Source organism: Pan paniscus, chromosome 4, assembly GCF_029289425.2.
Source record: "Pan paniscus chromosome 4, NHGRI_mPanPan1-v2.0_pri, whole genome shotgun sequence".
Classification (NCBI taxonomy): Eukaryota; Metazoa; Chordata; class Mammalia; order Primates; family Hominidae; genus Pan; species Pan paniscus.
In genome coordinates, this window is record NC_073253.2 from 55,279,445 (window position 1) to 55,293,419 (window position 13,975).

The 13,975-nt window shown below is 38.6% G+C and overlaps 1 protein-coding gene and 1 long non-coding RNA gene across 4 annotated transcripts in view; one reads left to right on the forward strand and one right to left on the reverse strand.

Moving 5' to 3' along the window:
- RAB3C (RAB3C, member RAS oncogene family) overlaps nucleotides 1-13,975 on the reverse strand; it is a 278,339-nt gene that overhangs the window by 218,400 nt on the left and 45,964 nt on the right. The window lies entirely within an intron of this gene.
- On the forward strand, nucleotides 1,450-10,516 carry LOC117980291 (uncharacterized). 2 transcript variants are annotated; one of them, XR_004671552.2, is made up of 3 exons: nucleotides 1,450-1,555; nucleotides 3,469-3,663; nucleotides 9,634-10,516. It is a non-coding gene; the product is annotated as an uncharacterized LOC117980291 (long non-coding RNA). The 2 variants fall into 2 exon arrangements; XR_004671551.2 differs by having other exon boundaries at nucleotides 1,450-1,526.

The following is a 13,975-nucleotide window of genomic DNA, read 5'->3' on the forward strand; positions in this document are numbered from 1 at the left end:
AGAAAAATATGTATTTCTTTATTCCTAAAACAAGAGTACAAAATACCAAAAAGGTAACTCAACTAAAACTGTCTTTTGGAAGCCTCTGTTGTCAGATGATCGGAAAGTTAGTATAATTACAACATTGCACTAGAGTACCAGTTAACAGCAGAATTGCTGTCCTCTTTATAAAATGATGTTAAGGGTGATTAGCATCCTACAGAAGACACCTTCTCTGACAACACTGTCTCTGAAAGACATCTGATTTTCTATTCTACTGTTTCATTTCAGTATCCTTTGGCCACACTTATGAGAGGATTTTTAGGGTCAGATATTTCAGTGGCATCTTATATACCACCGGACGCAACATAGTCTCAAAACCAGCACTGAGCATCATGGAAGTAATTATAAATAATAATTATGTCCTCACAGTATGTTGGCTCATAAATTTTAATGGAGCACTCTCTACAATGGTGATTGCCAACTTTCCTGGCATTTGTGGGATCAATGTTTATCCAAATAGAAATAATATAGTCTGAATAATTGCATAGTCAGCCTCAATCTTCCCTTCCTCATTCCACACTCTGAGTTATTTTAAACGCGTAAGGTTTGGGGGAAAGGCAGAGGGGAAGGCTATCCTACTTTACAAGTTCTGATGTACATTCCTGACATTCATTTTCCTGGCACAGATATAGGTCATGAAAAATAGCTCCAAAGCAGGCAGACACGTTGGCTGCCAGCAGCTGGAAGTTCCTCCTTTCCAAGAGGCCAGAATGAGCTTGACTTCAGGAAAGGAACCAGGAGAGGCTGCTCCCCTTTCTCTCTCTTTAGTCTTTGTTGGTTGGAGAGACGCTGGGAAAGAAATCAAGCCCACACTTTAAAAAGGCACTGGGAATACCCAGCATGACTGCACTTTTATATTATGCCCCTGTGTGCAGTAGATTCCCTTTATGTAGTAAGCTTCCCTAGTATATTTTAAAAATCATTGATTAATTGACAGAATCTGTGGATAAAGAAAGAGACTGGAAATGTTAGGAATTCATGACAATGAAACATCACTGGGGAAGGAAGGGTAACATCTTTACAATTATAAAATAGATCTTTGAAAAAACATGATTTTATATCATCCAAGCACAGTTAACAGATATGTTTTAGAGAAGACACTATTTGAATTTGAGTTCCTTTAAAAGTGGAGCCTGAGGAGGGAACTTGTGGTGAGCAGGTGGTTTATTTGGGAGGTGATTCTGGGAAAAAGGAGTGAAGCAACAGGGAGCAAGACTGAGGAGACTGAAAGTTTGTGTTCCCCCAAAATTCATATATTGAAGCCCTAATCCCCAGCGTGATGACATTTGGAGGCGAGGCCTGTGGAAGGTAAACAGGCTTAGATGAAGTCATGAGGAGGTGGTACCCATGATGAGATTATTGTCCTTAAAAGAAGAGAGATCAGGGCTCTCTCTCCTCTCTCTGCCATGTGAGGACACAGAGGAAGGCAGCTGTCTACAAACCAGGAAGAGAGCCTTCACCAGAAACTGAATCTGCTGGCACAGGTATCCTGGACTTCCCAGCCTTCAGAACTGTGAGAAAATAATTTTTGTTGTTTGAGCACCTTGTTTATAGTATTTTCCTATAGCAGCCCAAGCTGACTAAGACAGGGAGGGTGAGACAGGAAAGAAGAAAAAGACAATGTAAAGATATATCATGCATACCTTCATAATGTATCTTTAAAAAAATATCAAGGTCATCGATAATGTATCTTTACATTGTCTTTTTCTCCTTTCCTAGCTCACTCATTTCAATGAGCAAGGGTGTTTCAATACAGCTATTATCTGAAAAGCATACAGAAAGCTTTCCAGAATTGTCCATTCGAAAGAGGGAAGACTCAATAACTTATCTCCTGGCTCTGGTCTTCTATCAGATGAGGGTTAGTGTGAGAGTGGCAGTGTTTCAAGGCACTGCACTTCCAGGCCATACTTGCAAGTGTAGATCTAGGGAGCTGTGCCATCAGAAAAGCCTTGGCAAATGCAGTAAGGCAGGCATGGTGTGCTTGAGGTGGGATGCTGACTGTGCACAGACCTGCCCACGCTGCCGTTGGGGCTAACATCAGAAGCAGGCCAAGGAACCTTGTAGGGAACTCAGAGGCACCTGCTACACACCTGTTACTATATTTTGATCTACTGAACAAAGAAAGATCATTTCCTAGTGTTGATGTCAACTGCTTCAAGAGCTTCTAACAGTGATCCATATATACAGCTTGCATACATTCAGTGCCCGAGGTGACATATAATGTCTGTTTCCTGCTATTTTCAATTCTGAACTTTGTTTCTCTGTTCTGACGTTGCTTTTCTACAGGTTCTTAGTCTGCTGAGGTTTCTATTATACTCACACCTAACATATATCTATGTGAGTTGTAAAGTGGGTTATAATTATAAAATAACAAGGACTTTAGAAAATGTTATAATGGTTTTAACATTAGTATGGCTTGTCTTTTGGATACATTTATTTTTAAGAAAATAATTGATAAATATAACTCCATGAGAATAAAAAAAATTAAGGATGACCAAAACATGCCATAAACAAAATGCAAATAATTAGAAAAGCTTATTTTCAGGAAAAACAAGCTTATTTATAAGAGGAAAAAGCCTCACAAATCAATGAAAATAAAGATGCACAGAACAATAGAAAAGTTAGTAACATAAAAAAAAATGCAAATGAAAAGACACCTCAAAAGATGAAAGGGAAAATATAATGAATTCAAAACTGGCAATCAAAAGAATAATTATGACAAGCATTTCAGGGTTCAAAGAAATAGGCATCTCATGCCCTCTTGTTGGAAGTGTAAAATCACAGCAATTAGGATGTCAACTAGGCAACATAACTGTAAGAACCTCAAAATTCTATTTTCTGGGACTTATCCACCCAAAGAGGTATTTATACCATCGAAAATTATTATTATTTATAATGACAAAAATAATCAGGAAAAAAGAAAAGCCAGTAATAAGGTATTGCTTAAATAAATTATTCCTGTGTTGCTACTTATAACCAGGATTTCAATGTATATTTAAATATTTTAGAAAAGATTCATAACATATATGTGAAAACACAGTTGGTGATATCATATGTATATTTTCTTTAAAATATGGAACATATATATAGGGAAAAATCGGAAAGCTGTATGCCAAATAGTTACCTTTGGGTAGTAAGATTTCCAGTGATGTCTTTTTCTTTCTACTTTTTGTATTTGCACATTTTCTACAGTGAACATATGTACTTTTAAAACACTAATGAAAGCTAATCATCTTTCCAAAAAATCTACTTCAGTATTAAAGTTAATTATGACTAAGCCTTGAGTGGGTAGCTCCAACTACTTTTTCTGTCTTTCCACCTTTCCTTTTAAAAATTTTTATCTTTTAAAGGAATATATTAATTTTGGAACTTATAGTATATCCAAAATTTAAAGAGTTTCTCTAAATCCTGTCTATTCTTCTTCAGTTAAGTCTTTTTATAGGAAAATCCCAGAAAAAATTTGGAGTCTTCGGGGATAGAAATCACAGATCTTTTACTGTTCCAGCAACAGAATATATCCGGATAATGAATATCTAGTCATTTAGAGAGAGAGTGAGTGATAGCAGGAGAGACAAAGGGAAAGAGGAAGACAGAAGAACAAAGGAAGAAGAAGAAAAGCAGGTAAAAAATTACAGAATACAGCTTGAATGTTCAACACTTGTTTTGTTTGATTTTCTTTCTTGAGTTCAGGAAGCCAGAAAGTCTTATTAAAAGATTATTAAACCTTTTGGTTTTCCAAATATGACACTTTTGTGACATCAGGGATGGGGAATTGGAAGAGAGTATTAAACCATTCAAACTGAATAGTAAAAAAAAAAAAAAAAAAAAGTTCTTTGAATTAAAAAAGAAAAGATGATAATGCTCTCTCAACATGCCCATTCTTTCCATGGTTACTTTCCACTAATTGTGAATTTAACAACAACAGCAACAAATAACTAACCTATTATTAAAAGTTTCTTTCCTATTCATGCTTCCAATTTTCATATGCTTCTCATCAGGTTTTCCAAAATTTTTTATGTGATGTATTGAATATGCAAAAATTTTACAAATGCAGGAACTTTAAGGACACATATGAAAGGCCTTGACATCACAAAAATAAGGAGATTGAAATTCTTATATGCCCTTCCTATCTTTTTGGTGGTCTGTTATTGCCTTCTCATTGCAACAATGTTCTTCGGGAACGAAAAGGAGACAATTCCAAGGCTTATGATTCACCACTTTCTGGGTGATTTATTTTTCATCCTGGTCAGGCACATTTTGTTCCTCTTTATTTGTTCTTTTCTAATTAGAGGAGGCTGGCAAAATGATATTAACATAATTGAAAATAGACTGGAGAAAGCATTTGGTGGATATAAAATCCAAACGATGGACTGGGATATAGGGAGTCAAATTAGAAGACTCAAGAACACAAGTGCAGGCAGATAAATAAGGCAAAAGTAAATAAAGGGGCAGAAATGCAAAAGCAAGGTGATGGCTAATCAAGAGGCATCCACAGTAGGACATGAGTCAAAAGACAGGATTCAACGTTCCAGTTATGATGGATACTTGACCAGAACCCAAGCTGAATACAGAGATTAGCATTCACATCAGGAATGTAGTTTCTAAAAGGACTGGGATACTAGGGAAGCACATTTGGGCAGGAACCCATCTACTAGAGAGCTGGCATAGAAGAACAAGGAAACCAGTTTCTAGGAAATTGGGATACCAGGAAGACCAGACAGAAGATCTCTTTGAAACTGAGCAGGTGAACAAGTATGTTTTGATTTTATATATTCTCTTCATCCAAGAAGGATTGGTTTTCAAGCTGGGGTGGAGCCAAAATAATAAATACAGTAATTATTTCAGCTGCCTCAAGTTTGCAGGCTTGAGCACAATGAGTCAAACAGGTAATTAATGTAATACTATATTCTCTTTGGCCCGTTCTTTAACTTTCCTAATTTGACAGCATTTTATTTTTAATACACTCAGTGATTTTCAATGTGTTCTTTTCTCTACTTCCCAAATGCAGGTATAAATTAGTAACCAGGATTAAATAACCTGTTAACACAAATTTTGCATATATCTCCTATTACCAAACACCATGCGTTGTCCACCATCTAGTGAACTCTTCCCTCCTGAGCACCTTATTAGCTATATCATGATCATGGACTGCCTTCTCAAACTGTGACAGAACAGTATTTATCTTCCTTCCTGTGTCAGGAAAGAAAACAAATGCTCAGGGGACAACTACTCTAGAGGTAAAGTATGCTCTAGAGCACAGCCTCTGGGGCTAGAGGAGGAAGAAAGAATCTGACGATGTACAAACCCTGGTCCTGACAGGCACCTGCACTAGCCAAGTCCCAGGAGGTTTCTAGGTCTGGACAAAATTAGTCTGATTTTGATTCCCAGGATGACAATTCTCCGTCTGGCTAAAAAATATCTATAGAAATCATTCCTGTAAGCTCAGGGAACTATTCTGTGTGCCAGATGACACCCTTTAATTTAAAAAGGGGTTTTTTGGAGGCAGGAGCCTTTATAAGTCACCAATTCACTGCTTTCTTTCTTTACACCGTTGCACCCAGATTAAAATGCATTCCTTTGGAAAGTTCCCATTAAGAATGGACAGCAACCTCCCCATGTAACTTCCCATGTTTGACAAAACAAGACAGTCTTCCTTATGCATTTGATCTTAAACTTTTCCTTTGCCATTTTAGCACATCTCTTCCCACTTTGTCTTCAAGAAAAACAGAGGAGAGCTGATAACTTTTACATCTAGATGGGTATTCCAGTGTTGTGACTCTGGACAAGTGATATCTCTGATGACTTATCCCTTCACTCACTGAACACTGGACAGAAAATATTCTTGTCATCTCTTTGAGTGTTTTTACATCAAACATCCACCTTACTGTGGTACCTTTACTTAATTGAATTCAATAATGCACTTGTATCAAAAAGTGCTGCTTTTTTGCTTATATTATCTCACATTCTGTCTTTTCCTCACTATCTTTATCAGTTTATTTTAGTCCAATTACAAGTCTTCATCTTGAATAAGTCTTCATCTTCTTCTGCAAAGAGGATCAGCAACCTCCAATATATTGTTACTACACTGCTTCAGCTTTTCTCCCCCACTGACTTGGGAACTGCCATAGACCCAGGTTCTGTGGGGCCCGAAGTTTATAATATTTGGGAGGCATCTTGCACAACTTTCTATTTTTCTCAAGGAGAGAGTCAGGGAGGTGTGACCTGAGGTGGTGATGGTGGGGCACTCTGATTTAGTAGTTTTATATTAACAGGGGAAAGTTTCAAAGTGGCAAAACACAACTTTCTGAGATTGGATGTTGAATTTTTCTTGGTCTAAGCCACAAATAATAACAAGAACTAATATTTCTTGAGTCTTACCATTTATGAGGTTCTGTGTTAAATGAGTTTCATGTTTTATCCTGATTATTCCTCATAACCATACTATAAGGGAGATATTCTAATATGCCCATTACACAGATAAAGAAACTAGAATTGAGAGAAGTTAGGAAGCCTCTAGAATGGAGCTGATTCAGCATTTGAACCCAGACAGTTTGACATCAGGGCCTGTGCTCCTAACCAGAATGCTACACTTGCTTCTGGAAGGCAGAGTTCTCCCAAGTGATCTTATTTCCCTGTATAATATTTCTTTAAACTTTTCAATGGTGTGAATAAATATCCCTCAACCTGAACTCCTGAAATAATGGGAAAGAAGAACAGTGATGATTGTGAGAACTAAAAATATCTAAATAAAATTTAGGAGTACAAACAAACAATTTTTTTTTTTTTGAGATGGAGTCTTGCTCTGTTGCCCAAGCTGGAGTGCAGTGGCGCAATCTCAGCTCACTGCAAGCTCTGCCTCCTGGGTTGACGCCATTCTCCTGCCTCAGCCTCCCGAGTAGCTGGGACTACAGGCATCAGCCACCATGCCCGGCTAATTTTTTTTTTTTTTTGTATTTTTTAGTAGAGATGGGGTTTCACCGTGTTAACCAGGATGGTCTCAATCTCTGGACCTCATGATCCGCCCACCTCGGCCTCCCAAAGTGCTGGGATTATACGCGTGAGCCACCGCACGTGGCCCAAACAAACAAATTTAACAAGTAAATATGTATAGGGTAAACGAGCATGATCATAACTCTGTTAGATATTACTATACCCATTCATTAATTCAATATGTACTGAGATCTCCTGTGGGCCAATAATGCTAGATGCTGAGACTCCTGAATTAAATAATGTCCAGCCCATAACCCATAGGAGCCCATATAACTTAGTGGAAGAGGCAGTTAAGAAAAATCAAAATCTGAACGATAGATTATTCATGTATCTCTTAATAATATGACTTTTATTCAGATATGGAAAGTTTTAACTGTTGGTCTCATCTCAATTTTTTTCTCTTCTCTACCTGGAGAGAATGTCCATATTAAATGTTTTTCCTGGCACTATTTACTAATGAATCCTTATCACACAAATACACAAGTTATGTTAGAGTTACGGCAGATTCCCTGTGGGCTAGATGTCTTTACGTTTGTGCCTCCCCCTCTACTTTCCTTCCTATAGTCTAGTTTTAAGAGACCTTATGGGCTCTTTCCATAAGATCTGCCATCTCTAAAGGGGCGTACCCCATGGATGGAGTCTGCCAGAGATGTGTCTGTATGTTCTTCTGCCCTCATTCTAAAAGATGTTGTAGAGCAATGGTTTTCCAGGATGAGCCCTCTCTGCCTTCCTCTAGGTAAGGGGTTGGGAAGTTGAAGAAATGAAACCCTATGCTTCCTAGCCTGCTGAAAACAGGTCAGTTCCCTCTAGTCATTGGAATTTTCCATATGCCTTCCTTTAAAGACATGACTCCATGACATAAAAAGAAATTTGCAAATCACTGTGGGAAATGCCAAAAAGCTTAAGGAGACAAACATCTCTTTGGTTGAGACAGAGATAGTATTAGAACCTCCCATTTTGCTTCATGTCCAGTTCAGAGACTAGAATAGAAAACTGAGATGAAGGTGAATGGAGAGAAAATGCTTCTAAACTTCAATAGCTAAGAATGTAGTGAATAGGAGGAAAAAGAAAGAATCCAAAGCAAAGTTAGCAATCAGACAGAAGTGGGACTGTATTCAGTCATGGAGAGAGGGAAGGGGATGATAATAGGCTGGTAGGGAAAGAAGAGAAGGGGATGAAAGAGCAAGTAGAACCATTGTCAAATACAGTATGTCAGAAGCTCTCAAGCTTTGATGCTATTCTCCAGGCACATATACCCTCTGTCCACAGCCACTCGAAGAATAGGCCTACAGCCTGCTGCCATATTTGGGCCAATCTAAGACTGTTATCTGGCTACAGAAAACAGAAGGAGGTCTGAGAAAAAGACCTTAGTCTGCCCCTTCCCCGATCCATCATCAATGTTTATAGACTGAAGTAGACCTCCCTTCAGCCCTCCGTGAACAGACACAATATGACAGGATGAACTATTTCTCAGAATGGCAGTTATCACCTGGGAAGTTTATTAGAAATCCATATTCCCTGCTTCTGTTTACAGAGAGATATGAATTCAGTAGGCTTGACATGGGGTTCAAAATCTACAGTTATAACAAATTCCCCAAGTGATTCTGACAAGGGACTGACTCTGGGACCACACTTCGAGGTCTGTAGAGACCATGGTACCTATGTTAAAATTACTGACCAGACACTCCTCTGGGAGACAATGGTTCTGATAAACCCCAGCATAAAAAACTGTTCACCCAGGCTTCTAGTTTCTACAGCCTTCTTTGTCTGGTTGCTTTCATATGTGAATCTCTCTCATATTCTGAGATCAGGCCATCTGCAAACTTGAGTGCCTCCCAACTGTAGAATCACTTTCATGTGTCACCATCAAGGCCAGGCTGAAAGGTCTCAGCAGATCTGGATTTTCACCAGTCTCTGAGTAAGAAGCCTCTCTCCTTTAATATCTGCTTTCAGCCTTTATGTCGTTATAAAACTCAATTTAGAATTTCATTCTCAAAACCACATGTACAGAACTTGCTACAGCATTTGCAGAAGCTAGCCATACAGCAAAGTAAGAAAAATGCTTTCAATTCTCACTCTTTTATTATATTTCCAATTGACTGTAAATTTGTGACAAATTAAGTGGTAGAGATAAAATATTCTGAGTTTTGTCTTAACCTGAAGGTTAATTGCTTTGCAAAATTTGAAGAGAGGAAAAACCCCAAAAAACAAAACTATTATCTTTTTCCTTTCTTATAGTAGGAGGACAGATCCATTGTTTAATTAAAATGAAATAATTTATATCAGTCCATTTCTCTCTCTCAATTACAGTAAAGTGTCAATAATATGCCTTGTGAGTCTGAGTCAGCCTTCACACAGGGACTCTAATCTGAAGAGTCCAGGGAAGATGACCCATGATTCAACTTGTTGCTGAAAGCTCATTCATTCCTTTGCTTCACAAACTACTATTTTAAAATTTAAATACCATTAAATATTTGAGACATTAGCCTATCAGTCATGCATAACTTCATGTAATTGAACATTTAGCTTCTGATAAACTTTGAAAGACTTGGATTTCAGATTCCAGGAGCTTGTTTTCACCAGCTATGCTCCCTTTTTCAGAATTTTGCCAGAAAACCCAATGGCTTCTCCACTCAGTTGCCCAGTTTCTAAAGCAAATGGAGGATGGAGGAAGGAGGATTCATCATATTTGTCACCTGCCTCTCTTCTCAGAACTGGGAAGACTGTTGCTCCAGTGAGCCAGATTTGAGCAGTGAGGTGGGGCCACGGGACCTATTTTCCAGTCCTTTGCACTTGCTGTTGCCATATTGTTGAAAATAACTGCTATAAAGGGTGTGTATTTGTGTTTTCATTTACTCATTCGCTCACTCAGATACTGCTGAAAAATAAGAACTTCTCTCTGGTTTAGTCTTCATTTGCAAGACCTGCACTCTTCATCCTGAGCCTCAGACCTGGCTTCCAGGGAAGCCACCTATTGTCAGAAGATCTCCTGTCTTTAATCTGCCAGCATATGGGAGTTTTCCAATCATTGACAACAACAAGGCCTCTTTATCAAGACAGACCTCTATAAAGAAGTGTCCCTTGTGATATATGCCAACACTGCTGTAGTCTTCTGCTAATATTATTAATGATTTATATGAGTGCCTTCTATGGTCTAGAGCAGTGGTATTGAAAATGTGGTGTGAAGGTTCCTAAAGTCTTTCAGAGGGTCTCTGAATTGAAAACTACTCTCACAAGAATACCAAGTTTTTATTTGCCTTTTTCATTGTCTTTCTCCCATGAGTGTACAGTGGAAATTTCCAGAGGTTACATGATGTGTGATACAGCAACAGGTTGAATAAGGAAACAGATATGAAAAATCAGCTGTCTTTGATTAAGCCAGATATAATGAGATTTTTTAAAATGCCACTTTTCTCACTAATTGTACTGTCTTTCAAAATGCAGTTATTTTTCATTAAAATATGTTTTTTATATGTACATACAATGGGTTTATTGTTATTTTAAAATGAAAATAAATATTTTTAATTTTCTTCATTTTAATTTATAATACATTAAATATCAGTAGATATAACCCACATAAAAACACGGTCATTGATGACCTCAATAATTTTTAAGGGTGAAATGAGTTCAAAAAATATGAGAACACCAAAAGAGGCACAATACACATGTTAGGTAATTCCTTAAAACAGCCCTACAAGCCAAATATATTTTGCCTACAAGGCAAATATTATTATCCTTATTTTATAGAAAATTAAAACCAATGCATTACAGAGTTTAATAATTTGCCTAGAGCCAAGCTATCAGACACCCAAAACCCTTTACTTTTTCTTGTGCTATCTCTCTTGCTGCTCTTATTAAAGTTGGTTCTGAGTTAGGTATATTTGTGAGACTGAATGTACAAATAGACGACACCCAGAACACATGTAAAAGCAGAACTTTGACCCACAACCTGCAGCAACCTTCCCAGGAAACCAACCTCCTTATCTACAATAAACACCAGGAAAGCCAGCCTGTTAGAAGTCAGACTTGCGGGAAGCCACACTGCTCTAATTAGTGACAATCTTGGAGGCTTAGCAAAAACTTTTGTAATAATTTTCCCAAAAGGGCCAGGACTTGATTAATAACTGACAGCTTCCCCAATTTTTGTCCCTGCTTCCAATTTAGGATCAATCAAAGAAAGCAAAATATGCACCACTAGCCAATAACATAGGATGTCTCACTTCTTGTTAGCATGCCTACAGTTTCCCCATGCTAACAGCCTGCAACCAGGGCATACATTTCCATTATAAAGCTTTCCCACTCCTCTGCTTGCCTTTGAGTCTCTGCCAAAATGCAAGTGACGGTGGCTGATCCCTTTGCTATAGCTAAGCCTGTTCTCCTTTGGCTGGTCTTTTGTTTATTTCCACGCCTGTTTCTATGTCATTATTTAGTAAGTTACTAGAAGATAGGAAGCTTAAAAACTCTTGGCTCCCTCTCCTCCATGGCCTAGCACTTTGCGTAGCACACTGCAGTCATTCATAAATGTCTGGTGCTTTAAGCTGCACCAGGAGTTGTTTGACTAAAATACAGCCCCTGCCTGGCTCTCCAGCTGCTTCCTTTATACTGTCCAGCTATACATAGCCCAGGGGCATCTATACTACCCTCCACATCACTGAATCCCAGATATTTGGGCTTCCAAAACCAAAATAATGTTAATAAATAAATACAAATGGGTAATTGATGGAGGATTGCCATCTCCAACAAAAAAAGTTTAAAAAAATCTACCATCCGCCAGATTACCAAAAGAATGAGAATTTAATTATAACAAGTAATATTCTTTTCAAGTGTTTTTAAAAATTAAATAAATAATTAAATAAATTTCACCTTTTTTTTTTTTTTCAGAAGTGAGGTCTCACTATGTTGCCCAGGCTGGTATTGAACTTCTGGGTACTCAAGCAATCCTCTCGCCTCCACCTCCCAAAGTGTCAGGATTACAGGCATGAGCCACCATGCCCAGCCCTTTATAAAAAACAGATTGACTTATCTTTTGGAGGAAACATGTTTGTCAGAGGCCAGTGTGGGTCGGCTGTTGTTCTGTGGGAACCTTGCTCAGGCAGAAGGGAGTGCGCTCAGCCTGGCAAGGCGGAAGGCACCCTCTGAATCCCAGCCCTTCTTTGTTGTTCTGGATATGTTTCTTTGCCTTCCAGATCCACTCCTTACCAAATCTCACCCTACCCTGTGCTACTGGAGACTAAGTTTTGTGAACTGCTAAAACAGAGCAGTTGCCACCCTGTTCCACTAACCTCAAGATGGGTTCAACCCATGAGAAGCACAGGCAAGAGATCAGAAGGTGGGATGAATGAGAGGTCCAAGGCATCTGTGGCCTCTTCCATGATGAGCTACTGATTGGCAGTGGCTGTGTTCTAAAAGGCCAAGGCTCTAATGTAATGTCCTTCTCCTATTACTACAGCTACAGGTCTTTCCTAACTGCTCTTTCTCTGTTCCCTTCAGTCCAAGGGGGTGGTAATGACTCTCTGATGGTAGCTCTGGAGTCTGCATCTTCCCTTATTACTTCCCTAAGCCTGCACACACCTTTGTAAAATCATTAAACTCCCTAAAATTATCCTCTTTGTTTTTCTCCAAAACCCTGTCTCATACTTTACCTACTTCAACTCTTTTTTATTTTATGTCTCCTTTGTACTTTTCTGTTGTTTCTCTATTGTTTCTCACACGATGCTTTGTAAACTGTTTTTTTTTTTTTTTTTTTTTTAGACGGAGTCTTGCCTTGTCGCCCGGGCTGGAGTGCAGTGGTATGATCTCGGCTCACTGCAACCCCTGCCTCCCAGGTTCAAGCAATTCTCCTGCCTCAGCCTCCCAAGTAGCTGGGACTACAGGCGCCTGCCACCACGCCCAGCTAACTTTTTGTATTTTTAGTAGAGACGGGGTTTCACCGTGTTAGCCAGGATGGTCTCAATCTCCTGACCTCGTGATCTGCCTGCCTCAGCTTCCCAATGTGCTAGGATTACATGCGTGAGCCATTGCGCCTGGCCCCGATGCTTTGTAAACATTTTTAAATTGATTTAGTTGCTTCCAGAGATAGTAAAACAAGATGGAGACCTTGCTTTCCTTCCCTTCATATGCATCAGCACCTTCAGCAAAGTGATTTGTATCAAGTGATGCTCACATTTGCTATCTCTTATCTCGCTGTTTAGCTGCCACAGTGGCAATGTTCAGGACTAGCAAAATTAGTGTTAGGAAAGTAAAAGCACAAGGAAAAAGAAGAATATGCCTACTACTGAAAATAAGTACTATCCAACTAGAAAAATGCTGTACTTTTTTCTTAAGTCTGGCTTGAAAAATAAATATGGGGTAATTAAATGCTTAATTTGCACCGAATTTAAGCTGTGTTTAATGCCAGAAAAACTGGTCAGTTCAGTATAACTGTAAATGAATCAATAGAAAAATAACTATAGGTGACCTGGTGGCATGGACACAGCTCACATCTTAGACCAGAAGCTGCTGACATCAGTAGGCAATATCCTGAGGAAATCATATCCCAGTATGTGAATTACAGCTCTCTGTGGATCCAGTGATTTATAATTGTTTTGCTCTAGGGCAGGGCATCAATTTTATGAGCATTTAATAAATAAGCTGTACGGTTTTGCCTTTCCTGTGCAGTTGATGACTCTATTTAAATGCATAGATGGCTCCAAAACACCAGGAAACACCTCAACAACACAGCTCACTGCACTTGGGCATATTAAAATTTACCAGTGGTTGGTGAGAGCAATCCAGGTGTCCAGAAGATATGCCACCTTGTCAATATGCTTGTATATATCATTACTTCAGGACACCAAAATTGAAGTTCTTCATATAAATACCTGCCTGCAAACTGGCAATTTATTTACCAAAAAAAAGTACTACTACTTGCTATTTCAGAGAGTATGGCGTTAAATAGGTTTGG